The 19,274-nt window shown below is 52.9% G+C and overlaps 1 protein-coding gene across 2 annotated transcripts in view; it reads right to left on the bottom strand.

The window, feature by feature from the left end:
• Window positions 1-19,274, bottom strand: part of LOC136382110 (contactin-4) — an 813,951-nt gene that overhangs the window by 642,167 nt on the left and 152,510 nt on the right. For both annotated transcript variants that reach the window (XM_066351018.1, XM_066351022.1), the window contains exon 2: window positions 9,549-9,605. The gene's annotated coding sequence lies outside the window, so the exon portion shown is untranslated. The remainder of the gene's footprint in view (window positions 1-9,548; window positions 9,606-19,274) is intronic.

The raw sequence follows: 19,274 nt of genomic DNA, 5'->3' as shown, positions 1-19,274 counted from the left end.
GGCTGAGGGTTATTCCTTTGTAGCTTTAATTCACAAACAAATAATTAAGCAAGAATCGTGAAGAGGAATGTAGCTTCTCCTCGATAGAATCTAGCCAAGGACCGCCTGGCCTCCCCCGCCATGGCATGCTCTCCCTAAACGTAGCCCTGGTCTTCACCTTCACCCCCGTACACATCTCAGACTCTGCCGCCAACGCCGGTCTCTTCTGGTCCAAGTTGCCGGGATGGAGACACCCTCCTCCCTGTGAATCTTGACGTTCCTTTGATTCCCCTGGGATCAGCCCCTCGGGGGAGGGTCCCCTGGGATACGCCCCTCGGGGGAGGGTCCCCTGCAATCAGCCCCTTGGGGGAGGGTCCCCTGGGATCAGCCCCTCGGGGGAGGGTCCCCTGGGATCAGCCCCTTGGGGGAGGGTCCCCTGCGATCAGTCCCTCGGGGGAGGGTCCCCTGTGATCAGCCCCCTGGGGGAGGGTCCCCTGTGATCAGCCCCCTGGGGGAGGGTCCCCTGTGATCAGCCCCCTGGGGGAGGGTCCCCTGGGATCAGCCCCTCGGGGGAGGCTTCCACACCTCTGCGCTCTCTCTCTCTCTCTCTCTCTCTCTCTCTCTCTCCCTGGAGCGCAGTGGCGGTTAAAAGGATCACTCAGCAACCGGCCAGGCCCCTGCTCTCCAAACCTTGGTGTTCATGGCTCAGGAGACCCCGGCTGGGACACCTCGCATCCTGTCCTTGCCACCAGCGAGGTCCTCCCGCCTGTGCGGAGACAGGGCCTCCGACGACGCTGTAGACAGCTGCAGGGCTGACTCTCCCTTGGAGCCTCCTTCTCCACCCCCAGTAGGGGTATCCGGGGGGCTTCCACCTCATCCCTAACCTTTCGTTCCCAAGGTGGATGACCCGGGAAAGAACCTCCCCTTCTCCACGGCCCGGTCAGTCCTTGACCCGGGAGACAAGGGCCTGGCTCCCTTCCGAATGGATCTCCACGGGGGTGGGGGGCACCTTCTGCTCCAGCGTCCTCACCCCGTTCCCAGCGGGCTCAGCCCGGGTGCAGCACGTTGACATCCCCCGGCTGGATGGCATTTGTCCCCACCAGACAGAGCTGGCTGCTGCTTCCTCTCAAGTCACCAGGCCCGGTTCCCCAGGAGGGTCCCCCAGGATGAAGCTTCTCGAATGTCTCTGGCTGGTTTCTGATTGGCTTCCTTGTACCGGGGTTCCTTCCATTGGCCTGTCAGCACCCCAGCGGAAACCCCACTCCACTCTGTATCTGAACGTCCCCGCGAGTCACGTGGCCCAAGTGTGCGGGCCAGTGAACCGGGAGCCATGCGCACAGTCGGCTAACAGCCCATCCGGTCCCTGGAAGCTCCGATGTTTAACAAGTGTCCTGTATGGTCTTCCGACAGACGTGTCCTTATTCAGTTATTTTTCTCTTTAAACACTGACCGGGACGAACTGCTGGCGACTCGTTGGCCTCCGGGTTGTATTTGTAGCTGCAGCTTTGACGGCGATGCTCAAACCCTGGGAGGCTCTGGTGTGGGGACCCCCTTTTCAAGGAGACTCTGACAGCACTTCCACTCTGTTTGGGGAGAGCTAGGAAGTCTCTCTTCCTGGCGGGAAGGGTTGGAAGGGCGGCTGCTCTCCATGTTCTGAAGACACTGCTTTGCAACGCTGACGAGCTACCGTCTGTCTTAGTGTAAACACAACGCAATCAGAAAGGCGCCCTGATCTCTCTCTCGTCCCCGTGCGGTCAGAGCAGATCGGCCGGCCTACTCCGGAAGGCCTCTTAAGAGCTATCTTAGGGCTGTGGACACGCCTTTCATCTTCGTATGACCTCCGGAGAGCCTCATGATAGCAAAGCCGACTTCATTCAACCCAGAGCTTTCGGGAGACGGGACGGGTGTTTAAATGGTCCCGTACGTCACAAACCAGGAGGGGGAAACGCGTCAGTTTCTGCAGAAGCCTGTGTGAGCCAGACTTCCAGTACTAATGACTGAGTAACTAAATTAAGAGAAACTTGGGATAAAGTAGGGCATTTCCTAAAAAACCTGTCAATTCCAAATCTGCGTAAAGAAAAGAACCACGTATCCAAGGCTTCCAGTCCCAACTTCCTGTTTTATGGCTGAGAAAGCAAAGCCAGGGGAGTCTAACGACCTCTCTGACGGCACACCGTCGTTTAATACAAAGCGGGAAAGGGGTCCCGGAGTCCCGACGACGTCCGGTCTGTGTTCCGGACCCATCAGTTCACAGAGAGGGACAGGTCGCAGAATGCTGACCTCCTTGTGGGTCATGTGACCTGAGTACCGTTTCTTCAAGATTAGGGCGTTGATGCTGCAAATGCCGACTTCTGAGAAGTGGGTGGACTGTGCTAACGTAGACCAGCACCCACCGAAAAACAGAAGCATCACGGATACAAGATAACTACATTTAAAAATAAATTCTTTCAAGCGTTAAAAGAAAAAAAAAAAGGGAATTCTAAAGGCAGCGTAGAAGGCAGAGAGTAAGACAGGGGTCCCCAAACTTTTTACATGGGGGGCCAGTTCACTGTCCCTCAGACCGTTGGAGGGCCAGACTATAAAAAAAAACTATGAACAAATCCCTATGCACACTGCACATATCTTATTTTAAAGTAAAAAAACAAAACGGGAACAAATACAATATTTAAAATAAAGAACAAGTAAATTTAAATCAACAAACTGACCAGTATTTCAATGGGAACTATGGGCCTGCTTTTGGCTAATGAGATGGTCAATGTGCTCCTCTCACTGACCACCAATGAAAGAGGTGCCCCTTCTGGAAGTGCGGCGGGGGCCGGATAAATGACCTCGGGGGGCTGCATGCGGCCTGCTGGCTGTAGTTTGGGGACCCCGGAGTAAGACCACGTGGGGAGAAGTAAACATCAGCTAACTGATGCCGCATCAGGCGTTTTTCAGGAGGATAACCCAAAACCCCTGAATAACGAAGGGTCCCCTCACCCCATGACAGGAAACTAGAAAACCCAAGATAAGCAAACTCAAGATGCGTACGGATGTTCGCTGTTGGCCCCAGGCTCAATGCGTCCCCGCCGCAGACAAATGGAACCACAGGCGTCACCGCGGGTGAGGACGGGATTCACCGAATGCAGAAAACACACACCAACAGCGGCGCGGGACACCTCCCATCCTGGGGGGGCTGCTGGTAGCAGCCAGAGCACACCCTCCTGTGGCACGCTGTCACAACACAGAGCCAACGATGCCCCAGGGAGAAACACCTGACACCAGCTGGCACTACGAAGGTAAAAGCCAGCCGAGGAGAAAGGAGAAGCTCCCGCAGAAGGCATCGCCGGCACGGCACATCACACGTGGGGTGCGAGGCTGGAAATAAAAGCTTGCAAGCCCAGGGAGAAACTAAGGGCCCGTAAAACGACTGCAGATAAAAGGGAGTGGGAACCACCATAAAACAGCAGAGCATCACAATAAAGGGAACACGGGAAGATGAACCCAACAGAACTCCTGGCGAGCATGTTCTTTTTTTTTTTAAGATGATGGAAAGTTCCGAAACCCAGTGGCATCTGGGGTAGCAGTGAATGATGTGCTGGTTCGCACACATCCTGGCTCTCTCTTATTTCTGGGCACAGGGGACTGTCATTATCTCTCTGCCCTCGCTGGACTCATCCACGACTACGTGGCGGCCGCCTTTGCCAATGAAATGTCAGCACGGACGGTGTGCCTGAGCGGGGGGAGGGAGCTTTCAATCACCGTGGAACCGCTGCCCGACGCCGACGGCACCAGCGTGGGTCCCTGAGTAGACGTAACCTGCGCAGCCCCCACGGCCATGTGTGCCGGGCAGGGAACACGGAGAGGAATAACTTCTGTGGTTTCAGCCCATGAGATGCGCGGGGTGTTGTTTGTGAGGGTGGCACACACGAGCTACATCCTGACAGAGGCACAACGCTACATCGCAGAGTGGACACAGAGGAGGAATTCAAACGTCGGAGAAGGGACTTGAAAAATTTTCCGGGAATGCAGAATGCAGAATGCAGATGGAAGGAAATAAAAAAAAAAGTATATATATATATATAAAAATGATAACTAGATGTTGTGGAGAGGAGAACTAAATGGTCCAAAACAGGTATAACGAGAGGTGCAGGCCTGGCCGGGTAGCTCAGTTGGTTACAGCGCTGTGCCAAAATGCCCCCGTCGTGGGTTTGATCCTCACTCAGGGCACATACCTCGGCCCACCAGTCAATGCAGAATAAATGGAACGACAGATCAACCACCCCCATCTCTCTCCCTTCCTCTCTCTCTAGAATCAATAAAAAATTTTTAATTAAAATAGATAGATAAGCAGAAAAGGACAACCAAAAAAAAAAAAAAAAAGATCTTTAGGGTGAATATTCAAATAAATGATGAAACAGAATTTTCCGAAACTGAAAAGAGCACACGTGTCACCTCAGATGGAAAAGCGACACGTGAGGTTTCCGAGGTCAGACCAGATCGGGCGCAGTCAGGGCGGCGTGGCCGCAGACGACCCACGCGGGGAGACTAAAAACAAGCGCGTAATGAAATATGTCACAACGAAGCCGCAGGGCTCCCCACACAGAGAGGAAAATCTCAACGGCAAACAGAGAAAGAAGACACATCACACAAAAGATGATCCACGTGCCCAACAGAAGACTCATTATCTACAGTAACAAAGGAGAGAAAACAATGTAACAATATCCTCACGGTATCGAGAGGAAAAGGTATTGTCAGGAAGGATTTCCAACGCTAGTTTAACATTATACAAAAATCACTCTAAAAGAATGATGTGTCACGATAAATAAGGATTAACAGGTAGCTATTATGAGAACATAGGGCTTTGTCGAGAAAAAAGGATTTTGAACTCGAAGAAAGCGGGATGCCCAAGGAATGATGAACAAAATTAGTAAATTACAAAAAAATAAATCTATGTAATTTAAGCTTTGACTATCTTAAACATAAAAATAACAATACAAACTAGAGGAAAAACAAAGTTGAACGAAGATACTATGTCTACCACAGTAACTTGGAACTCCATGTGGTACAGTCCGAGTTGAAACTGTGTCGGTTTGATCGGGGACATTATTTACATTGGACACCGCTCAGTTAATTTTTTTTTTTTTTTTTTACTTTTCCAAAGCTGGAAACGGGGAGGCAGTCAGACAGACTCCCGCATGCGCCCAACCGGGATCCACCCGGCATGCCCACCAGAGAGCGATGCTCTGCCCATCTGGGGCGTCACTCTGTTGCGACCAGAGCCACTCTAGCGCCTGGGGCAGAGGCCAAGGAGCCATCCCCAGCGCCCGGGCCATCTTTTTGCTCCAATGGAGCCTCAGCTGCGGGAGGGGAAGAGAGAGACAGAGAGGAAGGAGGGGGTGGTGGAAAAGAAGATGGGCGCCTCTCCTGTGTGCCCTGGCTGGGAATCGAACCCGCGACTCCTGCACGCCAGGCTGACACTCTACCACTGAGCCAACCGGCTAGGGCCTCAGTTAAATTTTTAAGGGAAGCTACTAAAAATAAAATCGGGTGAGTAATCCAAAATGATAGGAAGGAATAGTGGAATAAAGGAAAACTCAGTCCATTAGGAGGCAGGAGGGAAGAAATACACAGAAACAAATAAAACAAAAAACACACAAAATGTGCAAACAAACAAAAAACTAACAATATATGCAGATACATAAAACCTGACACAAAAGATGGCAGAAAAAAAAACAACACGTTAAAATATTTCAGGATTCAAAATAAGTACAAACAATTCCATTCCCTGGATAAAAGAGAGAAGATAAAACAGACCGGAAAATACAGCGACATGCCGCACCATCAGGAGTCACACCTGGGAGGACACAGACGGCTGAAAACAGAGGAGGGAAAGACACCCCCGGCACCTGCTCACTTCAATGAGGCAGGTACGGTCACAGCCACGTCACAGGAAGCACCTCTTCTGTCAGAAAGCGTCCTGGAGAACAAGAAGAACCCTTCCATCACGAACAAAGGTCAAGTCACCAAGCTCGAGGGCACGGGACGCCCGCCCGCTGCTGGTGACCGGCAGTCCCCCACGCCACACGAGCTCGTGGGCACGCGGACCCCATCTGCCGCTCCTCGTCCCTGCATTCCAGCCCTGATCTTCAGAGGACCTCACACACTGTGGGCACTTTTGTTCCTGTGGCGCGTCACCCTGTGAGATGCCAAACTGAAAACGCCGCGTACTCATACGACTCAGTCGTAGCCGTGAGACCAGATCCTAACTCAGAGGCCGGCACGTAGCAGGTCCCAGGACATAGGTACGGGCTCAGAGGACAAACAACCCCACTGCCATGCAGCGGGCCGGCCCCTTCCCGCGTCCACCCGGCCAGCGCCCAGCAGCAGGCTGGTCCAACGCGCCGAGTCACGCTGCCCTCCCTCGTAATCGCGACGGAAAATGTCTGCTTGGTATTACAATTCAGAATCCACTCCACGGGACCACCGCTCCGTCATCTGCTCTGTCTCCACGCTGTGATCGTCATGTCACTCTTCCAAGAGACAAAGGTAAATAAAAATCTCTACCATATCCTCAAAGAAAACACAAAAGTCATAAACGGTAGAAATGACAGATGGTGGAAATGTCCATCGTCAGGGGTTGGCTTATGTTTTTTGTTTGTTTGTTTGTTATTTTTCTGAAGCTAGAAACGGGGAGAGACAGTCAGATAGACTCCCGCATGCGCCCAACCGGGATCCACCCGGCACGCCCACCAGGGGGCGATGCCCTGCCCACCAGGGGGCAATGCTCTGCCCCTCCGGGGCGTCGCTCTGTTGAGACCAGAGCCACTCTAGCGCCTGGGGCAGAGGCCAAGGAGCCATCCCCAGTGCCCGGGCCATCTTTGCTCCAATGGAGCCTCAGCTCGGAAGGGGAAGAGAGAGACAGAGAGGAAGGAGAGGGGGAGGGGTGGAGAAGCCGATGGGCGCTTCTCCTGTGTGCCCTGGCCGGGAATAGAACCCGGGACTTCTGCACGCCAGGCTGACGCTATACCACTGAGCCAACCGGCCAGGGCCTTGGCTTATGTTCTTAATGGCAGCAGGTAAAGGGCCTTCAGAGACACCAGCACCAGCACATTTCCGTGCCAGTTTGCAGGGAAGCGTCCTCTCTGCTCGGACATCACCGGCGTGGTGTGGGGACGCCCCTCCAGCACAGGAAACCCTACCTCCGCCCGGGAAGGGAGGGCTCTGTCGGCGGCCGGCTGGCCGAGCGCAGGGGGAATAAAGCCATGCCTCTCTGTTAAATACGTCCCCGCCTCAGCACAGGTCCCTGGGAGCCTAATTCAATCTGCCAAGTGCCAGCGGAAATTCTAACCACTCTTTTCTTTTTGGGGGCACAATGCCAGCAAAAGGAAAGCCAACCTTGAGACAGTTACACTGCCAAACAACAAACAAAGAAAAACACGAATGCGACAGCCTAATACTTACATCCAGATCGCAACAATTTAAAATGTATCCACTTCAGAGGGTCTATTTTGCAACTGGCAGCAGGGTAAGTACTTGACTTGTCTTCCTCCAAAGTACCCAACATAATGGTTATCGGCATCCCGGCTTAGAGTTTGAGGAATGGGGGCTGAGAGAGGTAGCGATGGAGAAATCTCACAAACCCGTCTCTGCCTGAGTCCATCCCTTAGAACCTTTGTGTTCGACCAGGATCCTTACTTCCCGTTAGAACTCAGGCCTGGTCGTTGGTCTTAGAATACACATCCAGGCTTTTAGGAAGACTGTGCACCAATCTGAATGGTAGTCTGAGGAGTCTTATCTATTTTGTTACATTTCTGTAGCCACCGTGTCTGAAGCAGTCATCTTTTTTTATTTCTTTTTTTTTTCTTCTTTTTTATTCAGTGAGAGGAGGGGAGGCAGAGACAGACTCCCGCATGCACCCCGACCAGGATCCACCCAGCATGCCTACTAGGGGGTGATGCTCTGTCCATCTGGGGCGTTGCTCAGCTACTAAGCTCTTCTTAGCAACTGAGGCAGAGGCTATGGAGCCATTCTCAGTGCTTGGAGCCAACTCGCTCCAATGGAGCCTTGGCTAGAGGAGGGGAAGAGAGAGGCAGAGAGAAAGGAGAGGGGGAAGGGTGGAGAAGCAGATGGGCACCTCTCCTGTGTGCCCTGGCTGGGAATCGAACCCGGAACATCCACTCGCCAGGCCAGTGCTCTACCACTGAGCCAATCGGTCAGGGCCTGAAATATACTTGTCTTCCAAAACACACATTTCTTAATGTACTACTTTACTGAGATGGAATTCACTGTATGTATAATTCAGTTCTTTTTAGCATATTCACGAGGTTGTGCCACCATCACCAGCGTCTAATTCTAGAAAACGTTCATCACCAACAAGGAACCCAGTGCCCATTAGCGGTCACTTCCCAGCCTCCTCTCTCAAGCGCCTGGAAACCACTAATGGACCTCCTGCCTCTGCAGTTCTGCCCGTTCTAGACATTTCAAACAAGTGCAGTCTCCCAACACGGGGCCTCCGATGTCCGGCTTCCTGTATGATCACATGTCTAAGGTTCACACAAGTTGCGGCACACGTCCGTACTGCACTTCTTAGCCTGTTTTCACGGATGAATATCACCTAACCAAAGTTGGAAATCACTGGTACCAACGCAGAGGAAAAGGAACGTACCCATCCCGTTCGACTTTCTCTATGCGTGTAACTTTACGGTCTGAGCAAAGCAGCTTTAAATCATGTAAGCCCATAGGGGATATTACAGTCTCCATTTTACAGATGGAGGGGGGGGAACCCTCAAAGAGACGAGTCCATCTCCCCAAATATCAACGCAAGAATTTGAGCACAGAGCTCTGAACACAAAAGCCCAAATTATTTCCCCACACACACCCACACACACATACCAGGAGCTAGAAGAAGTAAGGACGGATACACACACACACACACACTGAGAGCCTCCAGGGACTCTGACCCACCCACACTCTGACCTCAGACTCTACAGAACTGCGTGAGAATGACCAAGTGCGGTTTTAACCACCTCGTTCACGGTACCCCGTTACCCCAGCCTTGGGAAGCTAAGGCTGTATCTTTTATTCCAGGAAAACAGCGGCCTGTGTTGTAGGCGGTGGGTCAGGTACCTCCTTGGAGGCTAACCCTTCGAGACCGGAGTATCTGTAACGCCTCCGCAAGTGAGCGTGCTTCAGTTCATCTGACCGGCTCAACGTCCTCTCCCTCTCCCGGCAAATCCCGTGTAAAGACCGCCAGACCCTTGACTGTATTCTCGGCACGCTTTCCACAACGGCAAATTCACAAGTTCTGAATTGCCAAATCGATCAGAACCACGGAAGAGCTACTGCCACCGTATCTTCCTCCAGAGAGACCGGAGGGGAAAGGTTTCCATGTCTCCTGTTCAGGACCCCACGCAGGTGACATCACTGCCTTCCTGAACCTCAACCTTTCAGAGGAACATCAGGAATGACCTCACGGTATCTCTCGATCTGGGAGGAAAGGCTCTCTCGGGGTTACCATAGAAACGGGCGATGCCAATCGAAGGTGAACTATCCGTGGGGAGGGGAAACTCTTCCCTGGGGAAGCTTACCTTTCAGGACACTGCTCGCGGCCACATGCTATGGAGTGACTGTCCGTCAACCGAGTCCTAAAACAAGAACAACAACAAAAAAAAACCCAGTTAAATACAGTTTCACGTCTTCAGGGGCTGATCTGTTTCTGATGCTTAACTCGACCCACTTTAAAATTAAATCGGTAGCGAATGAAAACCAGATGGAGCCGTTGTGGATTTCCAGCTTGGCAGAGCTGCCTAGACCAGGGCCAGGGGGCCAGGCTTCTCCCTCTGCACTGTCCCCCACCCCCGCGCTGGGGAGACTGGTGACCAGTCACACTCCAGCCCTGGAGAGCACAAGGACATTTGGTGGTATTCAGAGTCACTTTCAGAAACAATAGCCTACGGAGGTCCTTTACAAAGGGTTTTAAAATCAGGAAATGATAAGTGATGAAGAAGGAGACACCCTGTGTTTTTGTTAGGTATATGAACATGTAAAACAAGGATAACAATACCCTTCCCCCCAAAGAAAACACTCTTCCCATAAATACGGTCTTTTATGTTCTCTTCAGGATGCAAAGAACAACTTTAATTGCAAAATAATTTTGTACCTGAGACAACTCCCCCCCCTGCGCCCGACTCCCCAAAGCAGATAGTTTTTTTTTTCCATCTGAGAGAAATACAGACAACACAGTACAATAAATAAATGTATCTATTCACATTCTCCTGTTTATGGATACGTGGGCAGCATCCTCTAACCAAGTTTCTACTGTACAGAACTTCACATCCGGGAAAAATCACCATCTTGTGATATTTTTATAATTGAGAATATCATTAACTGTAGAGATCTATGTAGATTGGCCACTCAGAAATACCTTTAATTACACAAGTCTAGTCGAACTTCCATTTAAATAGAGCTCGCGTGATTGCAACAGAAATATTATATTTTCTTGATTAGCCGTAAATACATGATCGCTTAAGCGTATGGTCCCCCCTGCTGGGTAGCATAATTACCCAGCAGTCTAGTCAGGACCTGCTTCCCTTTACTTCTCAGGTTAATACCCATCATTTCCAGAAGGTGAAGACCACACCTAGGCTCCTCGTTTAGCTAATATATGCAGAAGGACCTACATTTTTCCCTCCTCGTTCCCGGGGACTGCGGAGGGGGTGCACCTCATCGAGTCTCGTCTAACACGCAAGGCACGGGTGCGGGCAGACAGTGTTACAAGCCTGCTCGTGCCACAGGAAACGTTTAGAATAGACAACAGTCAAGATGGCGTGCCAATGGCCAGGATGTGGGAACACCAGTCTATGGAAAGACAAATTCTACCTGAGTGGTGAGGTCGCGGAACCCAGAATGCCGGGCAGGGTGTGTGGGGGGGGACATTCCAAATGCAGCCCCTGCTTCCTGCTGCCCCCCCTGGAGGGGTTACCCGTCTCCGCCACGCTGCTTGGGAACACGGGTCCTCCTCCAGGTCCACTGCCAATCGCGGGCCAGGAAGGGACCCACTGGCATGGTTCCCTTTGAAGACAGAACTACCCCTGTCACCAGGACGGAAGGGAGGACGCCCCAAACATAATCTAAAACACACGCCTGGTTTTCCTCTGCAGAGATAGAGAGAGAAGGAGGGAGGGAGGGAGGGAGGGAGAGAGAGAGAGAGAGAGAGAGAGAGAGAGAGGACCCACTGCCACAGCCAGGGCCCTGCCAGGCAGAGGGCAGCGGGACTCCGGGACGCTCCATGCAGAGCGGCAGGTGTTTACAGCAGCATTGGGGGCTCTGCTGTTACCGTGAAGAATGAAACGGCAACTAAGCAGCATCCAGGGGGTGAAAGAAATAATATTTTACAACGTCCTGAATTGATCTCCACACACAATAATTTCCAGGATTGATTTCCTGTCCACTTGTGAAGCAAATAGCCATCAATTTGGAAATCCATGCACAAGTGTGTGAAGAAGGCCAACATTTCCAGCTCGGGGGGCAATGCCCGCACCGATCTTGAGAAGAAACCCGGAACGTTGTGCACAAGCATGCACGCGTGTGTGGAAACATGCGTGTTTGCGCGACGCATGCACACACACACACACACACACACACACACAGACACTTATTCCCAGGACTGGACAATTCGCAGCAACTGGAAGTTTCCCGGGCTCACTATAAATCAGCTGTGGCTTAACTGAACTCCGGGCGGGGAGCACCGCTGTGGGAGCCTGTGAGGACCAGGAATCCCTGCCCGATGGCTCCTCTGTCGGGGGAACCAGCTCACCTACACTTCAAATCAGGGTCGCCATGCCCTCGTGGCTCTGCCGACCACGTGCCAGGAAAATCTTAAAAACATATACATATATACCCAAGAAACTGAATCTGAGAGGCGGGCTCTGTGTCCGGCTTCCGAACGCACCCTGACCGCAAGAGGACTGGGTGGCCCTTCAACCCCGGAGCTCCAGCCGAGGCAGAAGAAGAGCTATCGAAAGGCCCGACCACACGATTAATCAGCCGTGAAGCCCAGCGGCTGCATGACTCTGCAGGGACCCCGACGCGCAGACGCTGTCCCGGACTGCAGTCTCCAGACCGGCCCCCTCCTGTCTCCTTCTCCCCCCACCTTTCCCACGGACGGGCTGTGCTCCGGAGACGGACGCGTGGGGTAGGTTTTGTCCACTGACCAGCACTCTTCCGAGAGTTTCCTCCCGTCATCCTCGTAGTCCCAGCCGGGCGTGTCCACGACGTTACAGCGGGGCGTGTCCACATTACAGCGGGCGTGTCCACAATATTACAGCGGGCGTGTCCACAATATTACAGCGGGGCGTGTCCACAATATTACAGCGGGGCGTGTCCACGACGTTACAGCGGGGCGTGTCCACATTACAGTGGGGTGTGTCCACATTACAGCGGGTGTGTCCACGACATTACAACGGGGCATGTCCACGACATTACAGTGGGCGTGTCCACAGCGTTACAGCGGGGCATTACAGCGGGCGTGTCCACATTACAGTGGGGCGTGTCCACGACGTTACAGAGGGGCGTGTCCACATTACAGAGGGGCGTGTCCACATTACAGCGGAGCGTGTCCACGGCGTTACAGTGGGGCGTGTCCACATTACAGTGGGGCGTGTCCACGGCGTTACAGAGGGGCGTGTCCACATTACAGAGGGGCGTGTCCACATTACAGTGGGGCGTGTCCACATTACAGTGGGGCGTGTCCACGGCGTTACAGAGGGGCGTGTCCACATTACAGCGGGGCGTGTCCACGACGTTACAGCGGGGCGTGTCCACGGCGTTACAGCGGGCGTGTCCACGACGTTACAGCGGGGCGTGTCCACGGCGTTACAGAGGGGTGTGTCCACATTACAGAGGGACGTGTCCATATTACAGCAGGGCGTGTCCACAACTTTACAGAGGAAGAGTCGCGGCTGCCAGCGTGCACCTGCGGGTGGTGACAGCCACTCCGGAGTGGTCGCTCCGGCACCACAGTGGTCACTCCGGCATCACAGTGGTCGCTTCAGCATCACAGTGGTCGTTACGGCATGGGAAGTCGCTAAGAGTGACCAAGTACTTGGGGAGGCCACACGGAGAGAAGAAGAGACCAGTGACAACACCTGGCATGTGTGTGTTTTCTGTGCTTTGATAAAACGAGAAAACTGTCCTCGGCGGCCGAGTTCACCTTTGTAAAAAAATGACCTCTCCCTCCGAGGTCGCGTAGGGTCGTGTGATGAAGTGGACATTAGGTGGACTTACTTCGTCTCGCTGTACGGGTGTCCGGCAGTGTTTCTAAACGAGGAGTAACAAGTCCAATTTTGAATCGGAACCAGGGACTCAGATACTTACACACCAATGACAGCAGCGTGGTTCACGACAGCCAGGGGACAGAGATAACCCCAGCGTCCCTCAGCAGAGGGAGGGAGGGATGGACAAGAGGCAGTCTGTGGACACATGCAATGGAATGCTATGTACCCTTAAAAAAGAGGGAAGTTCTGATACATGTTCCCACAGGGATGCGTCCCGAAAACATTATTGTTTCAATACTGTTAATGAAGCTAGGCAGACTCAGACAAACACTGGCGTCAGATTTCTTTTTTTCTGCGAAAATAGCTAGAGTGGTCAAAGTCCTGGCAGCGGAGAGCGGGGGAGAGGTTGCCGGGCTCAGGCATCACTGTTTAACGGGGACAGTGTGTCTGTCGGGGCTGACGACAGTTCCGGTGACAGATGGTGACGAAGGTCCTACGATGTTCCGAAGGTACATGCTGCTGCTGTACGTTTAAAACTAGTTCACCCGGTGCATTTTTTAAAAAAAATACATTGACCACCGTGAAATATATTAACATTTTTTGAAGAAATCAAAATTTAGATCCTCAAGTACTGAACATCTACATGGAACCCTCACATGACGGCACTAAGTCATTCAAATCGTCGCAGAACTCGACGTGGTCAGATGCCAGCAAAGTCTCACCACTCACTCGGGTGACCGTTGCTTTACTGACCTCCCTGGGCCGTTCTGGGAGAAGGCGGACGGGCGGCGTTCCCACTGAACCCTGAAGAAAGGCGGTTCTAACTCGCTCTCCCAAGACAGGGCTAACACCTGGAGTGAAGTCTTGTGTGCGTGTGTGTTTGTGACAGACAGAGAGAGGGACAGAGAGGGACAGACAGGAAGGGAGAGAGATGAGAAGCATCAGTTCTTCGTTGTGGCTGCTTAGTTGTTCATGGGTTGCTTTCTCATATGTGCCTTGACTGTGGGCCTTCAGAAGACAGAGTGACCCCTTGCTCAAGCCAGCGACCTTGGGTTCAAGCTGGTGAGCTTTGCTCAAACCCGATGAGCCCGCGCTCAAGCGGACGATCTCAAGCTTTCGAACCTGGGTCCTTGGTGTCCCAGTCTGACGCTGTATGCACGGCGCCACCGCCTGGTCAGGCCGGAGTGAACTCTGAACCCTGAGTATGGGATGCCCGAGTTGAAGGGTTGTTTGTTTGTTTGTTTGTTTGGCTCAGCTATCTAGAGTTTTTCCAAGCCACATTTCCCAGCGGGGACAATGCCTCCAACAAACGCATGTTTATGAGGGAGATAAGAGCTAATGTGCCCTGCGCACCGGAACGGGTCCCTGCAGGGCTGTATGTGGGCCAGCCGAGCCTGCGGTTTACAGAGGGCGCCCAGGTTTTCTGGGACGTCCCACTCCGAGAGCTCAGCAGCCCAGGGTGCCGCCACGAGGATTCACGGCCGCTCAGTTCGGACCTCTCTCCCCCCAGGAGCCTCAGGCTGGCGGTTTTTACAGCAATCAGCGCACCAGAGGAACGACCGCTCACCTAGGGAGCTCCGCGACAAAGACTTGGTTTCATCGCTGCTACTGTAATTATTCGTAGCTACAGCTGTTGTTCCCTGGACGGCATAGGAACTCCGGGAGAGCCTGCGCTCTCTGCTCTGAGGGGAAGACTGAGAGTTGTCCAGAGAGAAGGCGTCACCCAGACACAGACACCCGCGTGTCCTTGTACTCCGGGCTGGCGTTCGCGACGTCAGAAGTCAGCCGTGTGCGTGGTCCCGGGTCCACACGGATGCTGTCTTGGGATGATGTGTGCTGTGCCACACGTGACAACCAGAACTTACAACAGCAATCCGTGTCATCGTGGCGATACGGAATGACGTCTGGGATAAAGTGAAGGCGCCACTAACAACCTCGGCGATGCCAGGAAAGTTGCGTTCTGAAGGGGAACTGCAGGAACAGGGGTCCACGCGGGGTACACAGTGCGTATTAACCCGCCGGCGGTATGGGGAGCAGGTGTTCCAAGGGAGGGGTCAACTAAACCAAACATAAAAACCTGAGGACGAAATAAGAACCATCCACTTGGGCGCGTAACGCCATATTCCATATTCCGGCAGGATCCAGGTCCTGCACCCCCGAGGATGCCTCCTGTAATGCACTGGTCCCCAATCTTTGTTGGACCACAGACCGGTTTAATGTCAGAAAATATTTTCACAGACTGGCCTTTAGGGTGGGACGGATACATGTATCACACGACCGACACAAGCATCAAGAGTGAGTCTTAGACGGATGTAACAGAGGGAATCTGGTCATGTTTTAAAAATAAAACATCGTTCAGACTTAAATATAAATAAAACGGAAATAATGTCAGTTATGTATTCTTTCTTTGCGGACCGGTACCAAATGGCCCACAGACCGGTACTGATCCGCGGCCCGGTGGTTGGGGACCATTGCTGTAACATGTGCTGATTAGTTTTCCTGTCGAGTGGCTGCGACCAAAGTCTCTCTCTCTTTCTCTACAACAGGGGTCCTCAAACTTTTTACACAGGGGGCCAGTTCACTGTCCCTCAGACCATTGGAGGGCCAGACTATAACAAAAACTATGAACAAATCCCTATGCACACTGCACATATCTTATTTTAAAGTAAAAAAACAAAATGAGAACAAATACAATATTTAAAATAAAGAACAAGTAAATTTAAATCAACAAACTGACCAGTATTTCAATGGGAACTATGCTCCTCTCACCAACCACCCATGAAAGAGGTGCCCCTTCCGGAAGTGCGGTGGGGGCCGGATAAATGGCCTCAGGGGGCCGCATGCAGCCTGCGGACCGTAGTTTGGGGACCCCTGCTCTACAACATGAACGCATCTCATGGATACTGACAGACAGCAAAACATTTCAGGCCCCCGAACGGTCCCCGGAGACAAGTCTGTCACCCCTCTCGGTGAGACCCGACTCCTGGCCATGCTGGGACGCAGACCGGGCTCCGAGCCTCCGTCGGTCTCAGGCTCTCTCCGGGATAACGTGCCCTCAGCCCGCCTGGCCCCTGTCCCCACCGCCTGCGCTTCGTCACGGCACCTCCCCCCTGCACTCCCTGACGGAAGGGTCCTGGAAGACCAACGTTTAGAATAAAACGGGGGGAACGGCGCTGAAAACGCAGATTGATTTTGACGGACACCCAAAATGCTCTTGAGAGCTTCCCTGAAACCCAACAGGCTGTGACAGATAAGTTATTATTTATTATTGCTAGGATCGAAGGTCTGGGAAGAGTTGAACCGTCTTTTTTAGAGAGTCTCTCCTCTTGTAAAAAGGCGAAAGGAATACAGGCTTTCAGACCAAAACACGTGCTTTCTAGGCATGGCTCGCTCCCCTTCCTGTCCTTCTTGAGTATCTGTGAACATTCCAGAAGTGTGAGATCGTCACAGTGATAGCTCTCTTTCCGGCACTTGTGAACATGAAGGACTGTCTCTACAGCGTACTTGGGAGAAGGCTGGAGCCACCGGAACCGGGCATGTGATCAATATTGAGAAACACTCACGGCTTTCCGCCCCCTTGAACCTGCCCTCTTCCTTTCGAAGGTGAGAATAAACAGATTGTGAAATTCAGAGCCGGGCTACGAGGCAGTGACAGGTTTGGAAGCACGGAATTATTTTATGGCAACGGAGCACTGTTATTATTTCAGGAGTCCCCCTCCTTCCCGCAGACAGACACGGTAAAGACACCGAACAAAACCTTCCTCTGGGCGTGGAGACTGGACCACGCCCCTCAGCACCCTCAGCTGAGACAGAGTCCCCGGGGCTCGCTCACGCACACACACACACACACACACACACACGCACACACACGCGCGCGCACACACACACACACACACACACACGCAGCGGGAAGAGATGCCAATCCAATCGTCTGGATTGATCTCAGAAATGCTTCCACGGGGCAGAGCACACAGAGTCATCCTGTTCGAGGGAAAGACCCCGATGCGGGAAATGACCTGAGGACTCCGGGGTCAAGGGCCCCTGGGCCAGGCGACCTTGCCGGTAAGAACAGTTCTAATAACGCACAGTTCCACTCAGGACGCACGCTTCCCCCTGGGGTCTCTAGTGAAAGGTCTGCTCACAGGAGGAGGAACCCATGTGCTCAGCCTCCCCCACGGTCCACCTATCAGACGCCCCCACCTAAGATCAACCCTCCGATTACTTCCCACATCCAGCTACAGCAGCCGTCGGCAGACTCATTAGTCAACAACGGAAATTTCTTCTGAGAGCCAAATTTTTTAAACTTAAACTATCTAGGTAGGTACGTTCCTTATCGAGGTAGCGCCCACACGTGGTATTTTGTGGAAGAGCCACACTCAAGGGGCCAAAGAGCCGCATGTGGCTCATGAGCTGCAGTTTGCGGACCAGGAAGCCAGAGAAATGCAAAACAACGGGGGGGGGGGTGCGGGGGGGGATGAAGTCCACAGACGGGGTGTCCTTAACTGTGTCCTAGAAGTCATTCCAAAGACACCTCTACTGTCGGTGCCCCAGTGGGATCACAGGCTGAAAGGACCTTTGCCTTCTCAGGAATAAAATGAGGGGGGAGGGGGGCGAGAGGGATGCCTGCTCCCCGGGGACATAGGCTGAGAGCCCACAGGCACACGGGTCCTTTTTTTGTTTTGTTTTGTTTTTGTTTTTTTCTGAAGCTGGAAACGGGGAGGCAGTCAGACAGACTCCCGCATGCGCCTGACCGAGATCCACCTGGCATGCCCACCAGGGGGCAATGCTCTGCCACAATCAGAGCCATTCTAGCACCTGAGGCAGAGGCCACAGAGCCATCCTCAGCGCCCGGGCTAACTTTGCTCCAATGGAGCCTTGGCAATGGGAGGGGAAGAGAGAGACAGAGAGGAAGGAGAGGGGGAGGGGTGGAGAAGCAGATGGGTGCTTCTCCTGTGTTCCCTGGCCGGGAATCGAACCCGGGACTCCTGCACGCCAGGCCGACGCTCTACCGCTGAGCCAACCGGCCAGGGCCAACACACGGGTCCTTTTAAGGAAATTACTAGCACGCTGGGTCTGGGTTCCTGTCTACCATCTCCCGTTTTACAAACTGCATCAAAGCACAGACTGTAACAGCTCCAATTCCTCTCTCAGCAGCCGCACTGTGTGAGAAAAATTGAGAGATTAACTAGAAAAAAAAAGAAGAAGTCTCCAAAGTCACTGGAAACCCAGACCGCCCCCTTAGAACAGAGCTGCGGGCCAGGCATGCCACTGGGGCCCTCGGGGGACACTGTGCAGCCCTAGGGGTCTGCATGACAAGAAGAGACCTCTCCTGGAAACCCAACCTCTCCCTCGGGTGAGGGGCGGGGTCTGACGCTGAGAAAAGGAGCTATTGATTTTTCTGGCTCTTCGGGCTGTTATTTTGATGAATCCTCCGGCTGCTCTCTCCTTCTCACAAACAGAGGACGCGGACCACGCTGGTCCTTACACGAATTAATGAGGTGAGGCTGGCTGAGACGTGGGCGGCTTCCCCAATGAGCACCGCTGGTCACCGCGTGCAGGACCGCAAAACGCAAACCTGCCTTCTCTATGAGCCTGTCCTTGGTTGGGTCCGGTTGCGGCAGGCGGCACTGGTCCTCACGCTGACGTGGAAGCCTGCAGCGTGCATGAGAGAGAGAGAGAGAGAGAGAAAGAGAGAGAGAGAGGGGGGCGCCATGCGGTCCACGCCAACACGCTAAAGACACAGGTCGGTCCGACACGATGACGCCTAGGACAGTCACGCGTGACCTGGAGCCGTGTTTTTCCACCGCAGGTCCATGGACCGGTGACAGTCTGCCAACTATAATATATATACTGCTCACAAAAATTAGGGGATATTTCAAAAGGTATATGAAACTATGAAATATCCCCTAAGTTTTGTGAGCAGTATGATCACTCAGAGGGAGGAAAGAGAGCCACAAGAGTGGGAGGGAGATGAGGAACAAGACAGAGCATGCTTTTTTTAATATTTATTGATTAACCTTAGAGAGAGACGGGGGGGGG

Source organism: Saccopteryx leptura, chromosome 10 (assembly GCF_036850995.1).
Source record: "Saccopteryx leptura isolate mSacLep1 chromosome 10, mSacLep1_pri_phased_curated, whole genome shotgun sequence".
NCBI classification, from domain to species: Eukaryota; Metazoa; Chordata; class Mammalia; order Chiroptera; family Emballonuridae; genus Saccopteryx; species Saccopteryx leptura.
The sequence above is the reverse complement of the archived record's forward strand: the minus strand, read 5'-3'. Positions and strand labels throughout refer to the sequence as shown.